This window comes from Varroa destructor, unplaced genomic scaffold (assembly GCF_002443255.2).
Source record: "Varroa destructor unplaced genomic scaffold, Vdes_3.0 BEIS01000003.1, whole genome shotgun sequence".
In the NCBI taxonomy this organism is placed as follows: domain Eukaryota; kingdom Metazoa; phylum Arthropoda; class Arachnida; order Mesostigmata; family Varroidae; genus Varroa; species Varroa destructor.
In genome coordinates, this window is record NW_019211456.1 from 7,711,110 (window position 1) to 7,736,654 (window position 25,545).

General features: G+C 43.4%; 1 long non-coding RNA gene across 1 annotated transcript; it reads left to right on the forward strand.

Annotated features, from left to right (window-relative positions):
* Window positions 1-21,753: 21,753 nt before the first annotated feature.
* LOC147756463 (uncharacterized) lies at window positions 21,754-23,387 on the forward strand. The gene is made up of 2 exons (XR_015324941.1): window positions 21,754-22,175; window positions 22,511-23,387. It is a non-coding gene; the product is annotated as an uncharacterized LOC147756463 (long non-coding RNA).
* Window positions 23,388-25,545: the final 2,158 nt, after the last annotated feature.

Consider the following 25,545-nt stretch of genomic DNA (forward strand, 5'->3'; position numbering starts at 1 on the left):
ACGGTTTTCATGGGAAGGATAGCAACTGCTCGGAGAGCAGGGAAAGTGGGTGGGTAATTCTGAGTCACAGGGATTGGCGCAGCGGGGGGCATCGGGCCAACCAGCAGTCGACTTTGTCCGATTTGGGACCACAAGCTGAGGGGGCGCATGAGCAGATCGAGCAGACGACAAAGGCGACCGTCAGCTCAGTTGCGAAATCGGAGCAAGTGGGGTTTTGCGAGGCAACCAACTTGGGTATTGGGCTAAGGAAGAAAACTGACATGGCACAGTCTGGCTCTCAGAGACAGTACTAGCAGCCGCGCTGCGGGGTTGCCAAAGAACGAGGGAATAGGCGAGGAAAGTTAAGGGGCACAGGGTGTGGGCACCATCGACGAGTGAGATACAAAGGAATTGAATAGGGGCCCAAAGGTAGAGCAAGAGACAAGTCGGGTGTGCAGTCGCACTACATGATTCTTTTAGGTGCATCGGGTGGAAGTGTCGACTAAGGTTGAAGTCGGCCGGGGCGTAAGCGAGGAAAATGATGGCCTTACGAGGGTGCAGAATGCAGAGGTCTTCGAGGCGACGAAGCAATACGGAAGAATAGGCCACCCGCCCATCATTTGCTCTGACTGTTCTACTACCGGGAGGAAAGCGCAGGCAAAGACCACATCTAGATTGAGTGGAGGGACTTAAACAGGAAGCTTGGCCCTCGGGAAGTAGACGGGATCGACTACGAAATGCGCCCCTTTCTCCATATCCTCTCCATGGAAGTGGGCAGAGAACAGCGAATGAAGGAAAATAGAGATCTATCTACCGAGTCAGTAAGACATAACGGGAGATCGACTAAGCAAAGTGTCCCGACCGGCGGCACCGGCTGCAGGGGCATAAGGATGTATCTTTAAGCACTCCCCTCTGGGAGAACGTAATCGAGCAGTAGCTAGAATGATAATATTGTACACCCGTGCATTAAACACTGTAGAGGTATACGAAAAAGTCTTGTCGTAGCGGCGCAGATACAAAAACGTCAACAAACACTTTAATACAGCAACTGTCGTTGGAAGGTTTGGCTACTTTATCATAGCGATTTACCTCAGGATTTTGAGTACTAAAATAATCATTCAAACAGGATAACAGAAGGTCTTACTAAAATTGACTTTAACATTTAATTGAATAAACTACTGGCCCTTCTGTATGCTAGACTGACTGTTCAAGTTGAAATAATTTGCAATCTTTTATGAATGATGCCATACTGTAGATTTCTCGTATTTTATTCGGAACTGAACTCACGCGCCTCAACGACATCATGCACGCGTGGCCTGCATAGAGAACATTAACCCAATCAAAAAGAATACGAATTCGTAATGTAAATCTATTGCAGTAAACATTGCGACGTCCGATGGTGATGTTTTCCAACCAAGACCCTTTGTTACTCTTCGTGCAGTACTTCAAGGTGAATGTATAGCTCCGCATTGGACGACGTTTTAAAATGAATGGATTCTGTACTCACAGATTTTGATTGTTAGGCTGAATGCTTAAGGCGAAACCGAAATTCTCGCTTAATGTAGGAGGGGCGCACTGTTCACCAAGAGAATACACCTTTAACTATAGAAAGACCATGCAATTTTCCACTACTTGTTGAATTTCCGACGCTATTCTTTAAAGCGTTATACATATGAAGTCAAATGCCTTATAGGCGGTCGTCTTTACTAATCCCATCTGAGTAACGTTCACTCTGATGCCTTAAGACTGGAAATGGGAAGGTGAGGGACGTCACAGTGATTGAACAGACTTTCGTAATTTTCTATTCAGTCGACGTCGTTTCCGCAAGCAGAAGTGGACCCAATCAGTATAAACGTTTCTCTTTTGTTATCTGACCTCGAAAGGAAATGGTCACCCTTCGCTCACTAAGGTTCAGGATTCTTCCGTTCTATTATACGGAGCGCTTAATCGACAGTATCTGGACCCAGTGGGCGTCAACACTCGATCTTTGCGATAATGGCCTGCCCCACACACGGACGACATCGGCCCACTTTTAGCTATGGACGCTAAGGCCTATGAACCTATTTATTTGTCATTGGACGCGACCCAGTTTTATCTGGTTACTTTTCCCAATTTTGTCTAAAGCTATTTTGACCTTCTCGGCTTGAACCCAAGTTTTGAACCCGAACTCGTTGCAATTGCTCCATTACCGTGTTGGACCACCCCTATTATCCTATTGTAGTTATTCAGCACTGTGGGCCCATGGCAGGTCCTATACTCCTGGGTCAATTATTCCGTTCTATTGCAAGCCGTTATTATGCCAGCATTGAGCTTTTGTTGTTATTCCGCTATGGTAAAATGGAACTGACCCCAATTCTCGAAATTGGACGCAAATATATTCACCGCCTACAGTACCACCTAACAAAAGCGACCCATGTAATAACCCCGATATGCACTAGAAGTTTTCAACGATTTCCTGAAGCAAACATGTCCGAGTCTACGGCAGAGCATCAGACAAATCCTTGTCAACCTGATTTTGCGCTTACTGTGTTGAACTCGAAACCTCTGTAACCTTTGATCTGAAACGTCTTTCAACTTCATTCTCGAGAAGACGTTCTCTAATTTAAGAAAAAGCTCCTCACATTTTCACGTGTCGTTTTCGTCAAGACTGCTCCATTTTAAAGATATCGGTGTTAAAAATCACTTTAAGAAATATAATGAACAGCGGTAGTTAAATGGTAAAAACGGTTGTGCAACCAACTAAAATAGTAATATTTTCGATTTAAGACGTATAAAGCAACATAGGACATAGATTTACCACTAAAATGTTGCAGAGAAAAATCGGTCCCGGGTGAGGTCAATACTTACTCATTAATATCATACAACTCTTATTTTTTTCGTTTACGTTATGGTTGGTTATATGAGAAGAAACACGGTTTCTACCGTGTCTCCCTACTGCCAAGGTGTCACTACCAGCAGACGTCTATACCATTAAATTTTCTGAATAGTTTTTTTTTTTTAGGAGAAGCAAAAAGTAGGACTAGTGCGGCAATTTCTTTCTTTCGAAAGGGTAGTTAAATTTACGTTAGACTAATAATAAATAGAAATCAATAATCATATTATGTTTATCCCACAGAATTCAGAAGATCTAGTATCTTCACCGCCATCTATAGAGATTATCCGAGTACTCGTTGTTTACAACACTGCTTGCGCACTTTTTACGCACACGTGTGCTGGAATACTATTCCGTTGTTCTGGTTACTTTTTTGAACACACTGAGTGCGTCGCGCGAATGGATGAATCGTAGCCATGTTTATATCATTGTTTATTTTCGTATCCTTTCATTTTTTTTTTATTATAAAACAGGTAGACTTCATAATAACGCACTTATAGCATTTTTACTACACTTCTTTGCTAGGCGTCATTCATACAATGAACATTTTTAACGGACAACTTCGTTTTTTTTTTTTGCAGTGCTAGCATATATAACTCATCAACAACGTGGCATTTGCTGTTGATGATGTGCTGGTCCCCTATGCTTTCATATGGACATAAGGTTCATCAAGTTCAAGCATCAGCCATTACAACAATATAGTGAACCATCACGCCTATGCTGATCGCTTTGTGGCAGGTAAGCACCTCATTTTTGTCTTTCACGAGCGTTTTTATGAGGTAAGAGGTACGCACCACTATGCGTCCGCTGCGTGGCGTGGTTCGAGGTGTTGAATAGCGAATGGCGTGCAGCGTCTCCTCAAGAAGCGGACCGGTCCACACTCAAGGAAGAAATTTAGGAACTACTCCCGTGTTGGAAACCCCTTAAGCTAAGGCCAAAGTCCAGTAAGTAGAACGACACACAGTTTGCTATATACGGCTGTTCATCATGGTGTTCCCTACTTTACGCCAGCCACAAGGAGTCCTCATCAGTGCCCTTAAAGAGTTTGGACCCTTGGCCCCATGTGAAACACGAGGTTCTCGGGTTGCCTCTGCGGCAGCTTTGTAGCGATAACAACAACCACGACGACAGCAGCTACACATTCTGTGTTCATGAAGCAAAGTGCATGAAGTGCGTTGAAGAAAAAGGACGAAAAGGACAAAACCGGTAAAGCCGAATGAGCAGCAGTGCAGTAAGCCACCTGTGGTTAGCGGGGTGAGAATGAGACAGGACATAGGGCCGCTGCTGGTAAGCGGCAACGGGAGGTTACAATGAACGGTACGTGAGCAGCTGCAGTGTACAAAACGATGTACCTAAGAGCAAAGCGTGCAAAACGGAAGTAAAGCCTCTGAATAACGCTAGAGTTGGGAGAGAAAGGACAAGGTTTGGCTGTGGCCCAGTTCCTGGATGAACATTTGGGTAAAAACGGCGTCAAAACAATGAAAGATAAAAGACAATAGAGGGCCAGTGATAAGAGGTGGGAGGTATTCGCTATTGGGACAATGTAAGTTGTAGAGAGTTTCTGTGAAACTGCGCCATTCCTAAATCGCAAATCGGCGGGTTAGAATTTTTGTTTTTGTATCTGCAAGTTCATCATCGTCATTTTACCTTAACTTACTTACCGAAACCATTTGTTTGTAAGATGCTATGGGCCAATTTAAAATATAATCACTCAAATGATATAGCTTTCCGTGTCTGTGCTGTGATCTGACAGTTGATATAGGTTTGCAATTAGGTACTGCAAAAGTAACTGTGCAATGGTTAGGTTAGAGCTAATTAACATTTACAACTGTTCTGCTTGAGTCGTGAAGTGTTATTGAGAAACTCCATCTAAACTGGAATAGGCATAGAAAGTTTACTGGCACCAATCAGTTTTCGACCTTTCCTCTTGCATAATTTTATTATTGCTAATATGTCATATAATGGCTCCTTTTGCCTTAAGTTCCTTAAGGCTATTCCACACTTTATCCAGTCCTGTAAATATCGCGACCATCTATGACTTTTAACAATTATAGTATGTTGTTGTTCTGCACATATACTAGATTTCATTATGGTAGGATTATTTACGACATTTTTTTTTTTCGTTTTATGTGTTGAGCCATCCAACTTGTCACTAAACAAATCCATGAAATGCAAATGTACCGACTGATTGGCAAAGTAGTTATCATTAGAAGTTACTCCTCCGAACGTTCATGGATAGAATGACTAAAACAGATCCTTTCTCTTTAGTAATTTTCTTTATTTTTTTCTCTCTAGTTTTCACTTGATCAAAATTGCTTTATAAATTGTCCTGCCTGGAAGCAATATCTGTTGATGATGCGTATTGTGTACACACCGTACTTACCCCGGGCTAATTGTTGTTTAAAGCCAGTGCTTAACAGATTATTTACGGCAATGGATGGACGGAGACTGTTTTTTTTTTTACTTGAACTATTGTGATCTAGCCCCTCTGTCCCAGAATACTGACTGCTGTTTGGGTTCGTACATTAGAATCGTTCATTTGTTATTGCAAGGACATTAAAATGCTTCATCAGTGTTATTTTAGGCTCAGGCTGCATACTGAAACGCTACTGCCTTTTCTAGCGCAGAAACCTTGAATGTTGATATAAGCATGCATTGGTGCAGTAGTATGTGCTCGCTCAATGCGTCGCGCTTTCTCAGCCTACTTCAGCGTTCCATACTTCCATATCTCCCTGTGAGATGTTCCACTTGCGGCCACACACGGATTTGTTGAGTTTACTCGTGCTCTATCGCGGTGCTCCACGATGGATCGGTAGGGCTTTTTTTTGTAAAAGCCTTGGAGATTGTATACCAGCGCACAATTCAATTGGTGGTTTGTCAGTGTCAGGTCGAACACCTTCGCGCGCGACAGCGATCGTCCGGTGCCCATTCTCGACCCCAGCTATTTCTCGCCTCTCTCACTCGGTATCGCGGCCTCTTGAGAGAAGAGGACTGACTTTGTCGGTTCCGGCGCCCGCTGTCGGCGTCGCTTGACTCCATCATAGGCAATTCTTGATTATGACTGGTACTAGCCGTGGCGTAAGCCCACATCACGAAGCTTAGCCAGAGAAGTGGTTGTTGGCGTTGCATTTCTCGCCTCTCTCTCTCTCTCTCTCTCCCCCTGCTCCCCCCGGTCACCCGTCGGCAGTCCCCTGCTCTCGGGAGCAACGATTCACCACACCTCTTCTAACTACATTGCGACTTCAAGTGCGAGCCTGTTCTCGGCTCTTAGCAGACGAGTCCGATATGAGGTATGAGGTGTGGGCTCTACCAGCTCTACACATATACAGGAGATAAAGCCGTACTTTGCCTTGGGCGGAGTTTGCCTGGCGCACTCGGTGATGGGAGGCGCTTAGCGCCCAGCGTGCGGGCCCGTGATCAGACGACAGCGACGACATATGGGCCCTATCTTGGGCTGGTGGGTTGCGTTGCACCGTCCCGACCTACGTGTCTTTCATCGATGCTGAGAGTCATACCTATGCTATTTTAACGAGTGTCATTTACGGAATCTTTATGCATATATACACAGAGACGCACACAAAAACGAACTAGAAAGACACAGCGACTGGTTCTATTCGTCAGCGCAAACCCTGCATCACTTACAAGGATTGGATTTCACTTTCATGTTTTAGGTTCTGTACAGTGCCGTCGTGCAGGCGCATGATAGGTCTGTTTGTTGGCTTGTAGGATTCAGCAACTGGGGATTGAACAGGCATCGGTGCCACTCCGGTTATCTTCATCGAAGACATGTTGCAAGTTCGTTGGTTCATGTCGAAACTCGGGTAACCGAAGCCACCCGCTTGTTTCAGTTTAGCGGTATATATATTCCTAAAGGTGTAGATATAAACAATATGTGTGCACTCTAATAGGACTGAGTGTTGTCACACGCAGTCGTTGAGAAGATTTTATAAACAAGGGCTTAGTATACCGTAACCAGCTGCTCGAAGATTCGTCCTGTTCCATGATGCGGAGGTAGCGGAAGAGCCCTAAATAACATAGCATGAATGAAATTAAATAGTATGAAAAAGTAATAGCCAAGCTTCTTTCACTGTTCTACAATATGTCGGTTACACTTTTTAGTTGAATAAATACGGTGCAGTAGCTGTTTAACGTTCTTCATGTCTCAGATTATAAGGTAGTGAAATTATAGAGATAGTGCTTGTTAATAATAATGTTTGATAACTTTCATCTTTAGCAGCGAAGAATAAACCCAAGTCAAATTGATCGTATCCTTCTTGCCTTCCACTTTCTTCTTCTTCTTGTCAATCTGTACGAACTCTTCTCTTTTTGTTACCAATGGATGTCAAAAAAAAACCTATATTCCTTTGACGACCACTGAACAAAGCCATTCGGGTCTACTCGGTTTTCAGCCGATATTAGTTCGAGCCAAACACTCTGCCCGTTCGTATACATCGAACGTAAAATAATTTGCTACGTAAGGCTTTTAGGACTGATACCGTAATCCGTATGGACCCACATTTACGTTAGTGCAACTCCTGTTTGTACCCCGCTGCCGAAAACCTTAAGAAGCGATGAACGGTGTACCGTAAGTGCGGTAGTACCCGAAAGGGATAGAGTTCGCACAACGATTACAGGGCGCTGTAGACGACTGCCATAGAGAAATTGTTTACGGTGAGACGGCAATGGATGAATTTACTGAAAATACGACTGTCGCCGATCAACTTTACGACAAAGGGCTGTGTCAGTTAATTCATAATTCGAAGTCTCCGTTGGCGTCGTGAACGAATCTAATAGCTACTTTGTCTTAAGTACTAAAGAGACAACGGAATGTTGCAGGGATAGAAACTTGGTGACCTTTTTTTACGGCCCGCACCCGGGAAAGAGGGGGAAAAGCATGAAAGAACATACAAAGTGCGCCAATTTTTGTTCGTGAATTAAAAAAATTATTTGATTATAAATAGGATGGACGCGTACGACTAAATGGCTACAAACAAGTGAGTCGGCCGTGGTGGAATCACCTCCTTGTACGCTTTGCCATGTTGATAAAATTGATTCTGTCGAAAGTGATAAGCTACATAAATCGCTTCGGTTAATTATATTACTATATAAACACGAATTTCTAAGGTCTAACGCTGATCGTTACTTCGTTGGTCAGTACAGGAACTGCCTTCAGAATAGGGGAAAAAATTACCTCTGGGCGACGTTAACTGGCTTCGAACCAGACGTAGCCTTGGTGAGCCTTAAGTATTTCACTTTAGGTTATATTTTTAAAACGGTACTGAGCACATCAGTATGTGATCGACTTGATTCCGATTTTTTTCAAAATCAGCTATGGGTAACACGTCAAAATTGAACCCCACAGGCGATATTTCTTAATTTTCTAACGCAATTTTATGAAGAACTGCAGGTGTTTAATCGATGTGAAGTATAAGGTACTCATCGTACGAACAATAGTCATAAGCTAACGTCAAAGAGAGGGGCTCCGATAATTATAGCTTGATTGTTCTTCGAAAAATCAATTTTCTTTTAAAAAGCTTTCAACGCACACAATCTGCCTAAACAACCAGTACGGCAAACGATGGGTTAACATCGGCAGAACTGTAAAGTTAACCTACCACGGCCAGTTATTAGACGACCGATAACACTGCCGTCGGATGGTAACTGGCTACCCCCCAGCTCTCTCTATGTATATATATTTTTTTTTGGTTCAGTTTATTCGATCAACATTTGCTCGTTCACAATTGTTCATTTGTGACGCTGAAAGCCATTGTGCGATTGATTCGGGTTATTTTCGCTATAAATTACTTGCGATGTACACCACGACTTCGCGTGGTGCCTATGGCTAATAGTAACAATGTTGTTGCTCCTGTTATAAACGAGTTTCATTCTGTATATTTTTTCGAGCGAGTGCGTCGTCGGGCGACACTCTATCGCTGATAAGCGATCCGTGCGCGTCGTCACTGGCACCGTCACCACTGAACGGACAACGGAAGTAACGATCGACTCAAGCGTTCCTGAACGCTTTGACATTCGTTGTTTCCGTGGCCCAATGGAACCAGAGCTCTTTGCGCTAGCCACATTTTTACGCGGCGTTCACCTGGGAGATTCACGGATGAGTGTTAGCGATGATGGCAAGTTTAGCATTGTAAAACGACTGAAAAAATAAAATTCAATAGCAAAACACGGTGCTGAATGGTCCAAGCGAACGAAGGACAGACGCGGGAGCAGACAAAGAACACAAAATCTAATAGCAAAAGCCCGCACCAACCACCATTGCCACCGGTACCGCTATTATTTTGTCGAGCCGATGGCACTAACAACGGCAGTAAAGAAAAAAAAATAACACGAAAATAATGAGTGGTCGGTCAAGCTACGGTGACCGACAGTGGCACCAAACAGATTTCTGATTTCCTCTTCCACGGGAAGGACAAGCAAAAGCACCAAGAGAAACCGGGCAGGGGGAGGGGGGTTATAGGGTAGAGAGAAAATTAAGCTTCACTCGCGTCAATTTTACGGGCGGCGCGTCGGCGCGCCGACGCTCAGCGCATGCACAGATGCGGCAGACGCAGCAGAAAGAACAAGGCCTGAGGGAGGAACACTCGCTGCTGCTGCTGCTGCTGCTGCTGCTGTTTGTCAACAATAATGCATCTTTCTGCGAGCGTGCGTCCGTGTGTCATGACGATGACGCTACAGCAAGATAAACTGAGCAGCTATCGACTGTTCGAAGAGTCGGCGGTACTTCTCTACGCTGTACGGCCAGGCCTTAGTCGGCCATTTCAGATGCCTGACTGCTGTGTTGTGCTCGTTTACAGTGTCGCGGTCGGGCGCTATTTCTGCTGACGCCACTAGGCCCGCCAGATCCACGTGGAACTTACGGAGCGCGTGCCGTAACCGAAATATAGCCGTAAAGACAAAGCCGCAGCTCGCGACCGCCGACGTAAAGAACAACTAGGAACTCCCGTGGAGCTTTTGTGCTTCTAGCGTTGTTAAATTTTGAGACGCGTTGAAACATTCTGAACCGGCTCTGATCTCGCCTCGGCCGTACGTATCACTGGCGTGCTGCTCATACAGGCTTTATGGAGATATAATCATTATCTTGCTGAGCTAACTACAGGATAACTACAAGACCCAGCGACCCACCACTGCGAAACAAACAGGGCAGCTCTGGTGCCACGTCTTCGCTAGGTAATGCGACGGCAACCGACAAATAGTTCGGGGAAAAATTAGTAAGCGAGCTAGAGAATGTTATAGATATAGATGTTCATAATTTATCGGCGTCGACGAGCAGCGGATTCCACGCGAAACATCTGATGATATGATATGATAACAGCTTTGATCTTCGACAGAAAAATATTTTAATTTGCTTTTGTTTTTCCTTTTTAATAAAGTATCTTTTTAAGTTTTCTTTTTAATAAAGCTGACTGAGGCTCACAAATTTGTTCTTTTGCCTGGCACTATAAGTTACGGTCACGATAGTAGTACATCTAGTGACTAGTTCAACTAATTGCAGGGGATAAAGAGATCAGCTTTGTTGTGATCAGCAGTTGTAGCAGCAAACAATTATAAAATACTTACGGGGCCTTTAGCCACTCCATTTTGCGTCTCTATGCATCTTGCAGCCATTGCATTCCGTATTCAGGAGGGAACGTATACGGGACGTTACGATGTGGGTAGTTTCACAGCTCCCGATATTCGTGGCGTTTGATTGCGACTCATTGATAGAGAATGGAGCTCCCCGGTCGCGAAGTTCGTTCGTATACGATAGATCAAAACACAAATACACGTCCGCATTCCTGTCTGATATTTTACAATGATCGCGAGACATTTTTAATCTCTGCCAGCAATCGTTCCTCCACTAAAAAATGATTTCTTTAGGAATAGCATGCAGCTCAAGGTGCCTTCAATTGGAAGGTACAGCTCCAGTTTTAGACCTTAAAAATAGTAACGTTAGCACATAGGATTTTACTAAAAAAAGCGAAACGAAATAAATAAATAGGATAAATACGTTCTAATGTAAAGACAAAGTGCTTCCATTAAAATTCTATCATAGAATATGAGTGTATTTCATCTGGATTATTCTACTTATATACTATATTATACGGAATACTTAACTTTATAGGGCATAAACAGGGACCCGATGAACTTCCTTCTAGCCCGCTCTAGGGAATAGTATCCTTACATAATCGTAGTAATCCCATTTAAGGCAAGACATAGCATAGATAATATGTGATTTAAGTACATAAGCCAATACCCATCATTGATGTTAGCAAAAATCTAGCTATTTAGCAACTACGAGACTGTCAGTATTACGTCCTACTACACGCCAATGCAGCTTACGTGAGTAACAAACATCTTGCTGCGGCCTGGATAGTCAATTTCTGCACCCGTCTACTTTAGCAATGGGGTCTCTGAGGAGTCTCCATGCAAACTAACTGTTGTTTCTCTTAGGACGTGGCAGGTCGTCCGCTACCTTTGTTTCGCCACCGACAAATAATGATCACAGCATAACCGATACACGCCTGACTATCACGTCCAGGGCCTTGTTGGCCAAATGATATAACCCTTCCAATAATGGAACAGTCGTGCATAGCCATCGCATGCAGAAGCTAAAATCTTGGCTGATTAGTATTCTCACAACCTCTGAAGTTATATTTTCTCGCTGATTGTTTCGCGCGCCAGACGCACCTCTCACCTTTGAGCCACTACAATAGATGAAAAAAAAGGCCAGACAACGATCTTGACTGCAATAGAGGCACCAAACAACTGACCGAGCGAAGCAAACACGTAATCGTCGAACAGCCGCCATTTAAACTAGCTCCTCGGAGTACGAGTGCAACGTGAGTGGAGTTCGAATCGTCCCCTTACTACCGCCTAGCACTACTACTTGCTTTTCCAGTTGGGTGGACCTCTTTCGGAAACCTCTTTCTGTTTCGCCGTTTGACCATCTCGTCATATACTTCCAGTTCGTCTAGCTACATAGAGCAGTACCCTACAGTATTCCCTCCCCTTTATCTCTTAGATACACTTATACAAATGTATTCGTACACATCGATCTAGGTGCGCCCACTATCGCGCCCACTTGAACAGATGAAGCACATACCAGTAGACACGAATGCAGTCGTGTGATTTCGATCACACGCCCCATTGCACCAATAAAGCGAAACGACGTGCCTTCAGCTTCGCCGGACATGCGGAGACAGTAAGTGGAAGAAGAAGTGAACGGTGCGTTTGTTACTCTGGCGCTTATTTGCTCGTTTGTTGTTATTTGTTCAATTGTAGAAGGCTGCGGCATTGGCACATTTTGGCAAGGCGGCGACGATACAATGATAACTGGTTTAGTTGAGGTGGTTCAGCAACAGGACGCTGTTGACCGATGCGAGCGAGAATTGACAACATGATCAATATTGCAGCTACGATTGTGTAATAATCCATAGTACAGCTGACTCCTATAGCGCAGCCTGATTGATGTGGTGCTTTTGCTCTCCATCCTCCCACCCCGTCCACTCTGCATGAAGGCATCATCTGGTCTACGTGACGCCGGGATAGAATGGATAACTAGGCAAGGTCTAGGTTTCACGCCCGCCCATTCGACCTTTCAGAGACTACGTGATGTGAGGTGTGCGTGATGCATAATTGGTTTGTTGACGCATTCAGCTGTCTGATGTGGCGGCCTATGATGCGGAGGGGCATTGATTCGCCGATCGAAGCAACGGCCAGTTCCTTTGAGTGGCGCCAAGACTATCTCGCCACATTTGCCCCGTCTCACCACTGTGTGACGCCATATTCCATACGTAGAGCCCTAGACAAGAGGGCCTAGTAAGGAGAGTGAATTTTGGGGCTAGCACCGGTATATATATTGTGTATGTATGTAGAATTGTAAGAGATATATGAGGCTCTCGATGGAGCGGCTTCCGTAATGGGCAGATGATTCTATTGGGTTACGTACGCTTTGCTACTCTCATTCAAATTGAGTCAAGGTTGACTAGGTTTGAAGCCGTCTTTTTAGAAATAGCTTTTTCAAAGCAGCATCATTCAGTTTGTCGCAAAACCCTGGGGCGTGGTAGTCTCGAACACCTCTCTGTACACCTCCACTATAGGCTGCTTCGCGCACTGCTACCCAGAACAAAAATTGAATTTCTACATGACAATGAGGGATTGTATATGGAGTCATTATGTCTGCCTAAATCGGTCGCTCGCATTTTCACACAGGCAGTCATCGATGACACTACTTTTCCCATTGTATAGCCTAGTGTGAACCATATTACGGGTCCCTATACCATTCATAGTAATCAATAGCAACACATAACTTTCTTTACTTTTAAGCGTTTCATGAGGTGAAGATAGTGTAAAGTGACTATTTGTTGTCGACACTTGAACGACGTTTGTGAACGACGGTGGAGAAGAACTTTTGCAAATTTTCGCATAATACAAGCTAGGCTAGAAGCTGCACGTTGAAGCCTATTCAACATAAACAACACTGATAGACGATATGTACGAACAAGACTCCAGTTTAACCTCTGCTGAAGGGGAGTGAAAAAGTGTGTCAGCTGTACGTTGTTGCTGTGCTGTTAATAGTGGGCACGTGACTGAGAAGACCGGTTGGGTCCTTGCGTGTACCTTTCAAAGCGCTTCCTCGTAAGGCGGCCAGCGGTCGGTGATTCCCTGGCAGCGGGCAGCGGGTGAGCACTAAGCACGTGACACTGTTGGATCAACAACTTTAAGGCGGAGACAGTGAATCCTACTGAAAGCCTGATTTGCACAGCGAACTTATTCCATGCTTAATGCATAGACAAATATAGTAACATGTAGAGAGAATAAATGACGCTAAATAAATGTTTTCATAGTTTCCTAAAAATTTCCATCTGAAAATGTAACCGTTGCCGCTTCTTCCTGAGTTTATTTAGATGCATGGTACGTTAGGTGGGTGTCAAACGCAAGTAGTGGAAAGGGGTAACTTCCACGACTGGTCAATATGAACGGACGCCTAGTTGTTCTCAGCTAAGGAGCACTACTGGATAACAATATCTGTGCTACATCTACGAGAACCGCAAACCCGTCGTACATGGTGAGATCATTATGAAACGTGTTCTCGGAAAAAATTGTCAGCAATCGAAAAGTTCCTTCAAATGTTGACCAACATGTACGCGAAAAACGTACGTCTGAAATTGTGAGATCAATACTTGATAGACATCGTAGGTTATTTTGTGTCTTGAGTTAGTATCACACGTTTGTACTACCATTCAATGGAATGTTATTACTGATCCACATGATAATGGCAACGGGACACGATTTTGTGACAAACTGGAGGATAATTTGATTCAGTTAAGGAAACAAGGGCGAAGCTGACCGCTGTCGCTCTATAGTCTCTACCGCCTTCCACTAGTCAGGACACGTGACGCTCTCGTGACGCGTGCGCCCTTCGCCAGCTCCCGTTCGAGCAACGATTGTAACGAAAGGCGCAACTTGTCACTGACGCAGGGCGTCGAGTGTGCCGCTACCTGACTACTGTCATAATCGGGATATAGGAGTTAGATGAATACCCCAACGGAGATACACTTCTTTAGGAGGTACATCATACGGACTCCATTGGTACCTCGACTTTTTCATTTCAGCCTGATATCACCTTCTATACTTAGTTCAATGCATAGACTAGGAATAGCGCTGGACTCGTGTTGCCATAACGCGTGCACGCCAAATTCCCCAAACAATACAACATAGATCGTAGAAGCCGCGTTCGCATGTATGCACAACCCTACGCCATCAATGATGTCTTCAGTGGGCGATTTTTAACGACGCTGCTTCAGTCAGTATATGGAGATATCGCGCATGAAGGCGCCACATAAGTCATAGGTCTGGAACCCCGGAGTGTAGCGATCAAGGGGAAATCCTTCAAAATAGGGAACATAGGGAAAAAGTCCCTGAGACAGATGAGTCAAATTATGGAGATGTCAAAACAATTGCAGCTGAGCTGTTAAGACTTCTGGTAATGAGCAAGTTCGGAGTCTCGCCTGAGAGGGAAGTGACATGGCGCCAACAACTCGAGGAGAATATCTGATCACTGATGAACTTCTGAAAACTAAGCAGAACTTTTCGTAGTACCTTCTCGGTTAAATAATACATTCCCATCTATGTGCGCACCATTCGTCATATACCCGTTTATGTCAAGCGGAACATATCTACTCATTGTAAGAGACCTATTATAATTGGGTCTTCCCATATGTCTTCATGTTTTGCGCACGCAATATCATCGTTGTGTTGCCATTGTGAATTCTGCATGACAAATCATACGGCGTTGTCATAAATCGAGAGAAGGCCAGGAGCCAATGTTGGGTCAAGGGCGAAAAGCTATTTAGGGAAGGTTACAAGGCTCTACGACGTCTGTTTCCTATATTGAATAGGTTATGGGGGATACTGAGAGAAAATAAAGTCGATAAGTCGGAAACCTTTGTGACGAGTTGAAACTTGATTTCTGGCATCGGAAGAGTGTAGATTTTTGTCTAATTAAATAGCGCAGAAAGGAAATGTGGTATTCGATAATTCTACAGCCGCCGCCCCATGCAACATCTCTGGCTGATAACATGCTAGTTCTTAAGCTATTTCTAAATTTTAATTATCATGTTACAAAACTACTAAAAAATTGCTAAGGATCTAAAGTCTTCAGATTTTTAACGGATACTATAAAGGCCATAAAACCCTTTACCTAATGCCTCACCCAAAAAACACGAGCAGGGACAAACAGGCTCAAGTTGGTTCTCTTTCACTCAAAAGCCTATTCTTTACGTTATTATCAACTACAACGCAGATGTGACTAACTCAAGCGACTATTTTGTGAGTAGTCCCATTGTGTACAGAATGGTTAACAACTCTACCAACGCCAGCTTGCATTTATCACACAACATCTAAAATATAGTTTACCGGAAACGTTTGATCGCGTTTCGCTCGTTTTCCAAATCCTCCAGGTACCCCCACTGTGTCCAGTTTCCTATTTAAGTATTCCTACTTACTCGTGCGTAATAAAAATCGCACAGGATTTAATCTTACTTCGTATACACATGTTAAGTAGTCTAGCTACATAGAAAATAGTGTCTTTCTGCTATTCTCCGACTTGTGCTTTCATCATCAGCGCATCGCTAACGAAGCCCACTTCTCTGGCTTCTTCCTCCGCATCTCGTTTCCCAGTCAGTTCCAGCACCGTCAAAGCGTCGTGCTAGTCCCAACAAGCGCGCAACGTTTGGTCGTCGCTCGCCACGAGCTCAGTGGGGAAACACTGCTCCTCGTGCCCTTACTAGGCAAATACGAATAAATAATCAACTAGTAGCTTTACGCCTTACAAGCTCGGCACCTGCAGCTGGTCGTTTTGTGACGCTGTCCAAGACGAGCTAATACCGCCGTCCCTCTTTATTTAGCTCTCTTTCCTCCTTTTTCTCAGAGCGTCAGAATAACATCAGCTAATAAAAGGTACATACATTCAACTTGGGATTTGTGGGACTTTAGCGGGCTTTCACAGATGGGGGTCGGGCCGCTGGGTGGAAATCCGGTCAAGCGCGAATGGACGGACCTAGTTAACACTGCCACGGCGTGCGTGTCTCTTACGCATTTTTTCGTCGTCTCTCTCCCCCGATGAGTATACGGCAGCGCCCGGATTGACTCTTAGGCATATGATGATGGCGGCAGGGGGATTGCGTTGTTAGCAATGGACTTTTCGCACAATGAGTGGAAACTCCCCGCCGCTGTGGTCGAGTAAGCATGTCAAGCTGAATGTAGTGGATATAAAATGCGCGGAAGCGAGAAAGAACAGGGCGAGACCTGTTACTCTTTTGCGTCGATGAGAATAAGACACAAAGCTGTGTTACGCAGCCGCAGACGTGTCTTCTCAATGTACCGCGAGAAACGACAGGCAAAGACCCAGAAAGGAGAGCAGGTTACTGAAAGAGTGTCGAGGTTGTGTGGTAACAAGCACTGCTGGACAAACGAAAGTCGCAGTTACAAACGCCAAACAAGAAAGGGGAGCGGCTCTTTCTTCTTTGCAAAGGTGCTACTGCTGGCAGAAATAGTAGCAGCAGCTGTGTATGAGCGCGTTTGTCTATCGGCTGATCCCCCTGTCTTCTCTAAGAATGCGTGCATATAGACGTGTATGTAGGTGGCTATGTGTGGGGTGTGTGTGTTGCAATGTCTCGGGTGTCGCCATGCATTCAGGAGTAACGGCCAATCTGCAATGTAGATGACCTGTACGCGTAGTTAAAGACGCGACTCGGCTAGCGCGCCTGCCCCAATCATGCCTCTGCTGTAGTCGACATGTCCTGGGACGCGTTGGATTAGGCGAGATAGTAAAGAAGGACCAAAAGAGCGTGGTCCTCTCTTTAAGATCATGCTTCAACGAAGAATGCCGTGACGTGTCAGCACTACTCGAGGCGGAAAAGAGCACTTGAAGAGCCGGGAGCCCTTGAGAGACATTGGGGTTCTTGTCAGGCTAATTACTAGACCAGCCGGCCGGAAACCCCCGTCTTTTCGACCCCGACGCTGAGATCCAACATCAATTTCTCCTCGAACAGCCCCTATTAGAGAACGCTATTCGAAGCGTACGTCCCACTCGCAAAAACGTTTTTATGTGCACTACGGCCTACGAAGCTGCCGAGATTTGGACAGGTTCTTTACTTACTATACCAGGCCACCGCGTGGCAATATGCTATATTGGCGGTTGGGTGCGAGACTTTGGACAACACTTGTAGGTGTGCAGATGCAGATGTAGGTCTGTACATGTTTTCAAGCATTGTACCACAATAACGGCGGCCGTAGGATGGCAGATATCGAAAATCAGAGCTTGGCAGTAAGAATTTAGAGATGGCATCTTTCTCATTACGAACTAACGTGCGGGTAGGTGGTTCAACTCTTAAAACCACCTACGCATACACCAATTTCAATAAAATAATAACGATTTCTGATTGAAGGTGTTACTGAGCAGTAACAACAGAAATGCTTTATTATACCTAAATGTTAACTTGTTTGACGCATGTCAAATTGTTTGCCCTGCCTCCATTCGACCTCAACAGCCCCCAAATACATCAGCCGTTAGTCATCATAGGAGTTTCCACCGGCCCCTTGTAAGAGACCCATACATTTCGCATTGGACTTGACTTAGCTATAAAAACACTTGAAGCTTAGGTCTGTCTGTATAGCAAGCTACTTGAGCTTCGAAACATCTATATCGCAACGTTCTAATACCGATTTGTTCATTTCTACTGCCGTACAATGGCCTGAATTGTGTGCGTTCAAATAACACCTTCCATCTAACTGAACGCAGACAGATAAGGGACACAATAGCCCTTCCCTGTTGTGCCAAGCATTCCGTCAACGGCGCAAGTGTTACTGTTAGTCAGAAAAATTGCACGTAGTTTCTTTCATACTGTTACATGCGGAAGGTGGTACGTACATATGTGGTGTGGGACATGCGCTTTATAATTAAAAAAACGATCAAGATGCAATCGTAGACTATCCGAACGAAGACAACTGAAAAACTCAAGTAAACCCATAGAACCAGTCGAAGCTGAAACCGAATGACGGCAAACCACAACAAGGAAGCTGCAATGTATTAGCAAGCCTTAGCAGAGAGACGGGCTCAGGCCGACTAGATCTGAACTAGGCTTTAGGTTAGATTGGAAAAATTAACGGACTTGAAGAGTTGTGCGCGTGTGTTTTTAAAATATGAAAACATGGCGAATACGCCTATATCGAGCCATTAGAAAACGGTTAACTTCAACGAGCGTAGTTGATTATATGTGCATAGGCAAAGTCGACAACTTTTTTTTATATATTCCCCTGAAGTTCTTCGAATCAGTGAAACAGAAGCATATCTATTATTGCGTTCTGCAAATATTAATACACTCTATTACGATTACCATGATTATTTCTATACGAAGGTTCTACCTTACTCGCTGGTAGTTCTTACTTCTCAAAACATATAATTTACTATAATTGTGGTCAAATCGTTTTGGAATCTGTAATTTGCCTTTCCGCTGTTGTCGGATTTTGTGCCATCAGACGTTGCCGGCCATGCAAACATTCGTATTAGCGTCGAACTCCGTAGCCCAAATGCATATTGTTCGCTGGCTCCGAGGGTAAAAACGTGTTGGTCTGACTATGCTGTCTGCTCTTCCAACAACGTCATGAAGGACTTCGACAGCCGCCAGCGCTGCTGCAGGAATACGCTGACATTTCTCCTGCGCGGTTACCTCGATGACTGCTTCTCCAAAATCGACAATCACACGGGCTGGCCAAGCGAGACGGCGGCCATTTACGAACAAAAATTATTACCATCTTTTTTGTTTCTTTCTCGCAAACAATCCTCTACGCAGCAGATTAAGAAGTAATATGGATTTGTGTATATATTTGTCGTATATAGGAACAGATGCGAACACAAACACGCGCGTGCGTCTGTAGACATAGCAGCGCCGGCACGTCGTTGCTACTGTTGCTAGTACAAGCGTTAACGTCAACAGTATTGACTAGAAGGCCACCAGTCACTGAACGGCGCCGCAGACGCGACCACGCTTGTCTTCTATAGAGCGATTGTGAACAGGAGCGCTTTATGTAATAGAAAAATGGAGTATGAAATGACTGAGTTTGTCGACGCGGGAAAATACCGATCCACTGCGTAAAGAGAACTGTAAAAATAATGTCTATTATTAAAAAGGTATATTTACTTAGAGGCTAAAACCGATATTTAAGCATGGGGATGCTTATTTAAATTATTTTTTGTGCATTCTCCTAATAGATCGTAGCAGTATTCTGGAAATACCTGACGGGTCTTGCTATCATTGCGCAGGGATTTAATGATTAAATTTAATTGGTCCTTGTGGCTTGAAATTAAGCTTACTGACTGAGCGGATAGTGACGAGCTTTTTCTGTACAATTGCATTAAACAAAAGTAAAGCGTTGAACCGTCTATTGCGTTTACGCAATGATACCTACATGAACCTATTTCAAGCCGTATTTCTTAGGCCATTTACACTAGTCGTAATTTTGGCCATACGAAAAAGTGCAGGGCACGTTAATGGCACGCTTCACAGCGACATATTAAACAGCGCGTAGCATTTCTTTATTCAAACGTATCAGGAAACGACGTACTTTACGAGTAGCGGACGTCAAAAGAATTCCAGGATAAGAAGGAGGAATTGCGAAGAATTTAAATAGTATTTAACGTTCCTTGTGTTTATCATTCCTTGTTCTCAGTTCCTTGTTTATACCATTACAGTATCGTGCTGTGAGAAGGCTTCTTACAGGACGATACTATAATGGTACTCATGAAGAAACTTATAACGAAAATGATTTCTCTTTAATTCTACTGGCACCTAGTGTACCTCATTGACAACCTCAGTTATGATTACTTGTCTCAAGCGAAAGTTAAACCGCTAAACCAACTTACAATACAAATCTTGCCCAGCATTAACCAGTCCCTAATGGCGTCAATCAGTACCTATTTAACATCGTAATACTCTGTATGGATTCGGATGTATTATGTTCCACTAACTGTGCGGATCCTGAAATTAAAAAGCAATCCAGACAGGGAAAATGAGTACCTGAACTGGAAATAGACTAAATGTTCCTCTAGCTTTCTAACTGCTTTCGATCTGAGATTTCTTTTTGTTTTCAATTAAAAACAAATCTCGGCCACACAGTCAGAAATTGTACGATCATTGAAGGGTACATTTCATAAGTTAAGTGACTATTTTTTTAACCCCATTATCAGAACTATTTGAGACATTACCATTAGGCAATAGTTGTACCGAAAACCAGGCTCCAGGTAGACATAAACCTGTGTTTTTTTGAAGAGAAAGCCTCAAAAATGCATTACTCGTCCCGTATAATTTGGGAAATTGCGCGAAAATATCATGGGCAGTATATTCTAATACTTTAAACATTCGAAAGCATGTTATGATCCCGTTCAATATCTCACTATTGAGATACATTTTCAGAAATTTTCCTCGGAAGCGATCCAGCTAACGTTAGCAGTAACGTAAAACTGAAATATCGCACACTATGTCTGAAGATCAGACAGTCCAATAATAGTGATCGGAAGGTTTCTGTTGATGATGTCAGACGTCCACGTATATTGGATCGAGTCGAACAGAGCAATGTCTATTTAGCTGGGGCCGATAAGTGCGGGGTTCGGTCCCGAGTCGATAATTTGACTGTTTGACTGTTTGAGGAGCGTGGCTAGCAACACCGGTTTATTTATTATTTGCGAACTAAAATTAGGTTGGGGCAACAGAACTCCTAAGCGTCTCATAAACAGTAATTTTTCTCTCCGTTTGAAGGGCCTTTGATTCTCTGGGTCGTCAGTAAAAAGTCTATATGGATTACACATGCTAGGTTATTATTGTTACACCGTAGGGAAGTTATGAAGGATCAAGATGAATTGGGTCCTTAAAAAAACTAAATTGAAATACACTTTCAGACTGGCAGTAATGTTTATTATATGCTGTTAGTTAGGGTCAATGTGGCATTGCTTGACTGACGCACTACATCAAACGGACATGCACAAATAACGCAAATAGGCCAACACAGATTTTATCGACAATCGTATTTGTATAACTCGTAGAGTCTTTTATTGCATTGTTACATGCTAGGTCCTGGGGCAAACAAAAGGTATCTGCTAATTTATGTGCATAAAAAATTAAATATGCACATAGGCTAATTCTGTCCAAATCTGAACATTTTTTTTTTTAATTTTTGCAGAATTACCTATACAACATTTATCTTGTTACCTAATTAATTAAACTTGTCCTTTAATTCATTCTTTTTTTACTCCTTCTTGGAATATGCAAGCCTTGCTGGTGGGCCAGCCCTTATTTAAGGTATTTCCGTAGTTGTACGGGGTTTCGACCAGCATTTTCTATCTGGAGCTGTACCTCGTAAAACTATGCAGTTTGGGTTCGAACATCCTCCGGTTACCTACTTCAACTAGGCTTATCTCTGAGCCAATTGATGACTATAAAGGGTAAAAGCTTGGAAACCCTATGGCACCCTAAGGGCTATTGCAAATCTACGGATTCGTCTATATACCATAAAGAGACTAATGAATTAATTACCCTCTTATAAAAATCCCTCTGTATAAACGGATAACACCACCTTCAGCTTCCTTCTAGAGGACAGGATCATGGAAGGAACGCGTGCAGGCACCGAATCCACAGTTGTACAGTTCTGGAAGCCGGGATCCATGGGAACATGTGTTTACTCCAGCCCCAGCAATATTACGGAGACTTAGCGAATCTTGGCCACAAGAGAGCCGTTTGCAATTAACGACGCGACAGGTTTAAATTTGGAGGTAATATATTGCAATGATACGTATGCTTTCACTGTATTTTTAATCGCACGATGATGATGATGATGATGATGATCTGATTACATAGTGACTGTTTTATTCACACTTTGTCATTCGTGATATCTAAATTATACTTTAATAACGTTCTATTTTTCTGTTTCCTATTTATCTCACTAGAGGTTGTCTGCACAGCGTTATTTTGTCCGCCAAAGCTCATGTATAAATGTTAGCACACATGGTAGATTATGACATTCTTCGAGAATATGACGGGTCATTGTCTGTTATCTGTTGCTAACTATAATTATCAGCAATTCTGTATCATGTGCGTTTTACCTAAGTTGACATGAAGGCACCTTTATCGGCCGGATGCGCTCCCGCGCGAACCGCCAGTTCGTCGATCCACCACAGATGGCGCCACCAGTAACAGCCGTGCCGTTGTGATCCCGTAGTTGTTTCGTCGCTGTTCTGATTCCAGAGCCCGATGGCAGAGTCATTTGCAAGACATAGGGCGTTGCTTTCGGATGTCGCTGATGTAGCGAGGCGATGAGTGAACAGCGCGTCACAGAGAGTAGTTAAGCAATATGCCCTATGGCGGCCCAGTAGATGCCATTGAGACGATCTGTTAGGGGGTGGGAATAGTGGACCAGGATAGGTAAATAGTATATCTGAGAATCAAATGTCAAGAGAAAATCGATCAGTAAGATTACGATGTCTTATCCATGAGGTACTCGTTTAAAACTGCCGATGAACGACAGGTAATCTGAAAATGACTAATAGAAGCTAAGTGAACATTTGGCCTTGGCACTAACCGCACAGATGGTCCATTAGCTATTTCATGATACATTTTGTGCCCCTTTTAGTATCAGTTTACTCGTCCGACTTGACTCAATCCCACACGCTGATATCTCCAGCATACACAACAGCATTCGAATGATCCTGGTAGTTGTTGTTACGACATTATATCATAGTATTACTATTACGAACTAGTATTAAAGCGCCCTTTGTTGCACAGGTAAACAAAGTTTTATATATTTTCTTTTGTTTTGTTCAGCAGATGTAAACATGAAGACTTCGCAAAAGGTCTGGAGATTTTTCGAATTTTTTAAGGAGTTTTAGCCCAATCGGTGTGCTATAATACGGTGCTAGTATCGTATGTTATACGTACATGCAGTATTGCGATGGTGGTTATTAAAGGTCATGGACGAGTTGATGTTACATTATTGCCCCATTAGTAACTGTCAACATACGTTATACGCAATTGTTTCACCATAAAACTAGGCACAAACTACAGTGTCTCCTTTTAATATCATACCTATATTTAGAAGATATCCTCAGGAGCCTCCTGATGTGGTACGAGATCGCTGCAGCGTTGAAACGAACTGCTATAACCCCGCTAAGAAGATAACCATTTGTCAGCATTCGGCTATTTACTAGGTACGAAACGAGGCGACCCGAAACGAGGACGTATTGTCTATTTTATACGTTTGCGCCCTAAAAAAGCGGATCTGTATGAAAAGTACAGCTAACGTCCACTTCACGTATATTAGAATGCTCTGTCTGCTTAATTTGGGGGGTCTGTCGTCTAACTAGCTTCATATAGGCGTCACTCTCAAACACAACGAAAACTATAGCATCTATCGTGCTACATTCAACCCCGTCGCCCCCGACGAGTACGCATATCGAGTTTTTGATTTCATACATTTTCGCGCCAACAGACACGTTTAAGCTGCGTCAAATTTTATCGTTTTGACAAAACAAAAAAAAATCCTCCCGTCGTGTTTATACGCCATATGAAAACAAGTGGAAAATACTAATTATTGTTATTGAGTGCTTGACTCAAATTGAATCTTCATAATCTTTGACTTACAGACGGTACACGCTATTCGGGTCACGTTTGATTTAGAGGTGTTCTAGTCATCCGCACTTATCCATAAAATAGCTAGAAAGGCTGATGAACGATGTCCATGATTCTGAGTGATGTTATCATAATGAAGAAGAATTATCGAGAATCGACTGTTCCGCCAAACCTGTATCCTTCCGTATGATCTGAAAATCTTTACAAGGGGTCCAGTTAATTGTATACCGATCGTTGTCGTTGCTACTGAGATTTATCTGTGCAAATTCTACTTCTAGGTAAACTAATAATAATCTATTGACTCGTAAAGCCTATCTATCCCAAATAGTAATTTTGGAAATAATATTCTTCTGTGTTCCTTCCTTATCACTTTACGACATTTGAAAGTTGCACGCCCAAACAATAACGTCTTTGCTGCATTCGTTGCTGGGTCACGTAATGTAATATCAGTGTTTTTTTGCCGCTTATCGTAGGCTAACATTTTATTTGCTATAGTGATTATATCTAATCGTAAAGTAGATGACGAGCGGCTCATTTGCCGGAGTGTTAGAACAAAAACGCTCTTATAAAATAGTGTGCTGTTGACGAATCTATATAGGTACGTAGAGTGAGTGGTGAGTGCTCAAGCAATGTACGTATCATACAGCCTTGTGGCAAAGGTATTATTTATGTGGACCACGAGGGTATTTTCGCGATTGCAATTGACCCGCAGCGATGGCCAGAAGGCCCTGTGCAGACAGGCATCAACAAAAACCGTCCCATAGACGCACCGAAGTCCGCACTATTACACGCAGCCAAAATGTTTAGCTAATGTATGCGCGTCGATCTCATGCGAGACGGTCTAAAACGGACACGTTTATATATACATACATACATATGGAACAATCACCAACTTTGTATGACGCGCTTGCGAACGTTCACGCCGCCCGCTGACCCGCGGCAGGTACATTGCGACGCGTCCTGTAAGCAACGGCAGCAGCAGTCTGTGCGGCGTATCTTAAACGATGATGGTATACATAAAACTAAATACACGCGATACGTGCTTAAGACGACCTTGCAAGACGGATGGAACCGAGTTACGGTGTACTTGAACTTCATTTCAGAGGTCATTTCAAAGACGCGGGTCGAAGTGTCAACAAATAGAAGTCAACAAATAAGTACAACTTACAAGACATTTGAAAAACTTTCCTTAGCTCGAATCGCTTTCCTTTTTCTTCTATTTATTTTTGACACTATGAATATGTCATAAATGCATGTATCTATCGATAAGATGGTTGTACATCTATGAAATATCCATCTAGGTGTGGTCTAGTCGTGCCGTCGGTGATGGTATTGACGCCAAACGCGACGCCAATTCCGGCAGTGTTTTTGTAGTCTCTTGGCATCATAAACGAGTCAAATGTGTTTTTCAAAAATTTTCGTTAATCCTCTGCTTAGTCTAGGAGGAGGCGGTGGAAGGAAACTGAGCATGGTGATAGTTGATTGGAACGTAAATATTCTGTCCATATCCACTACCTC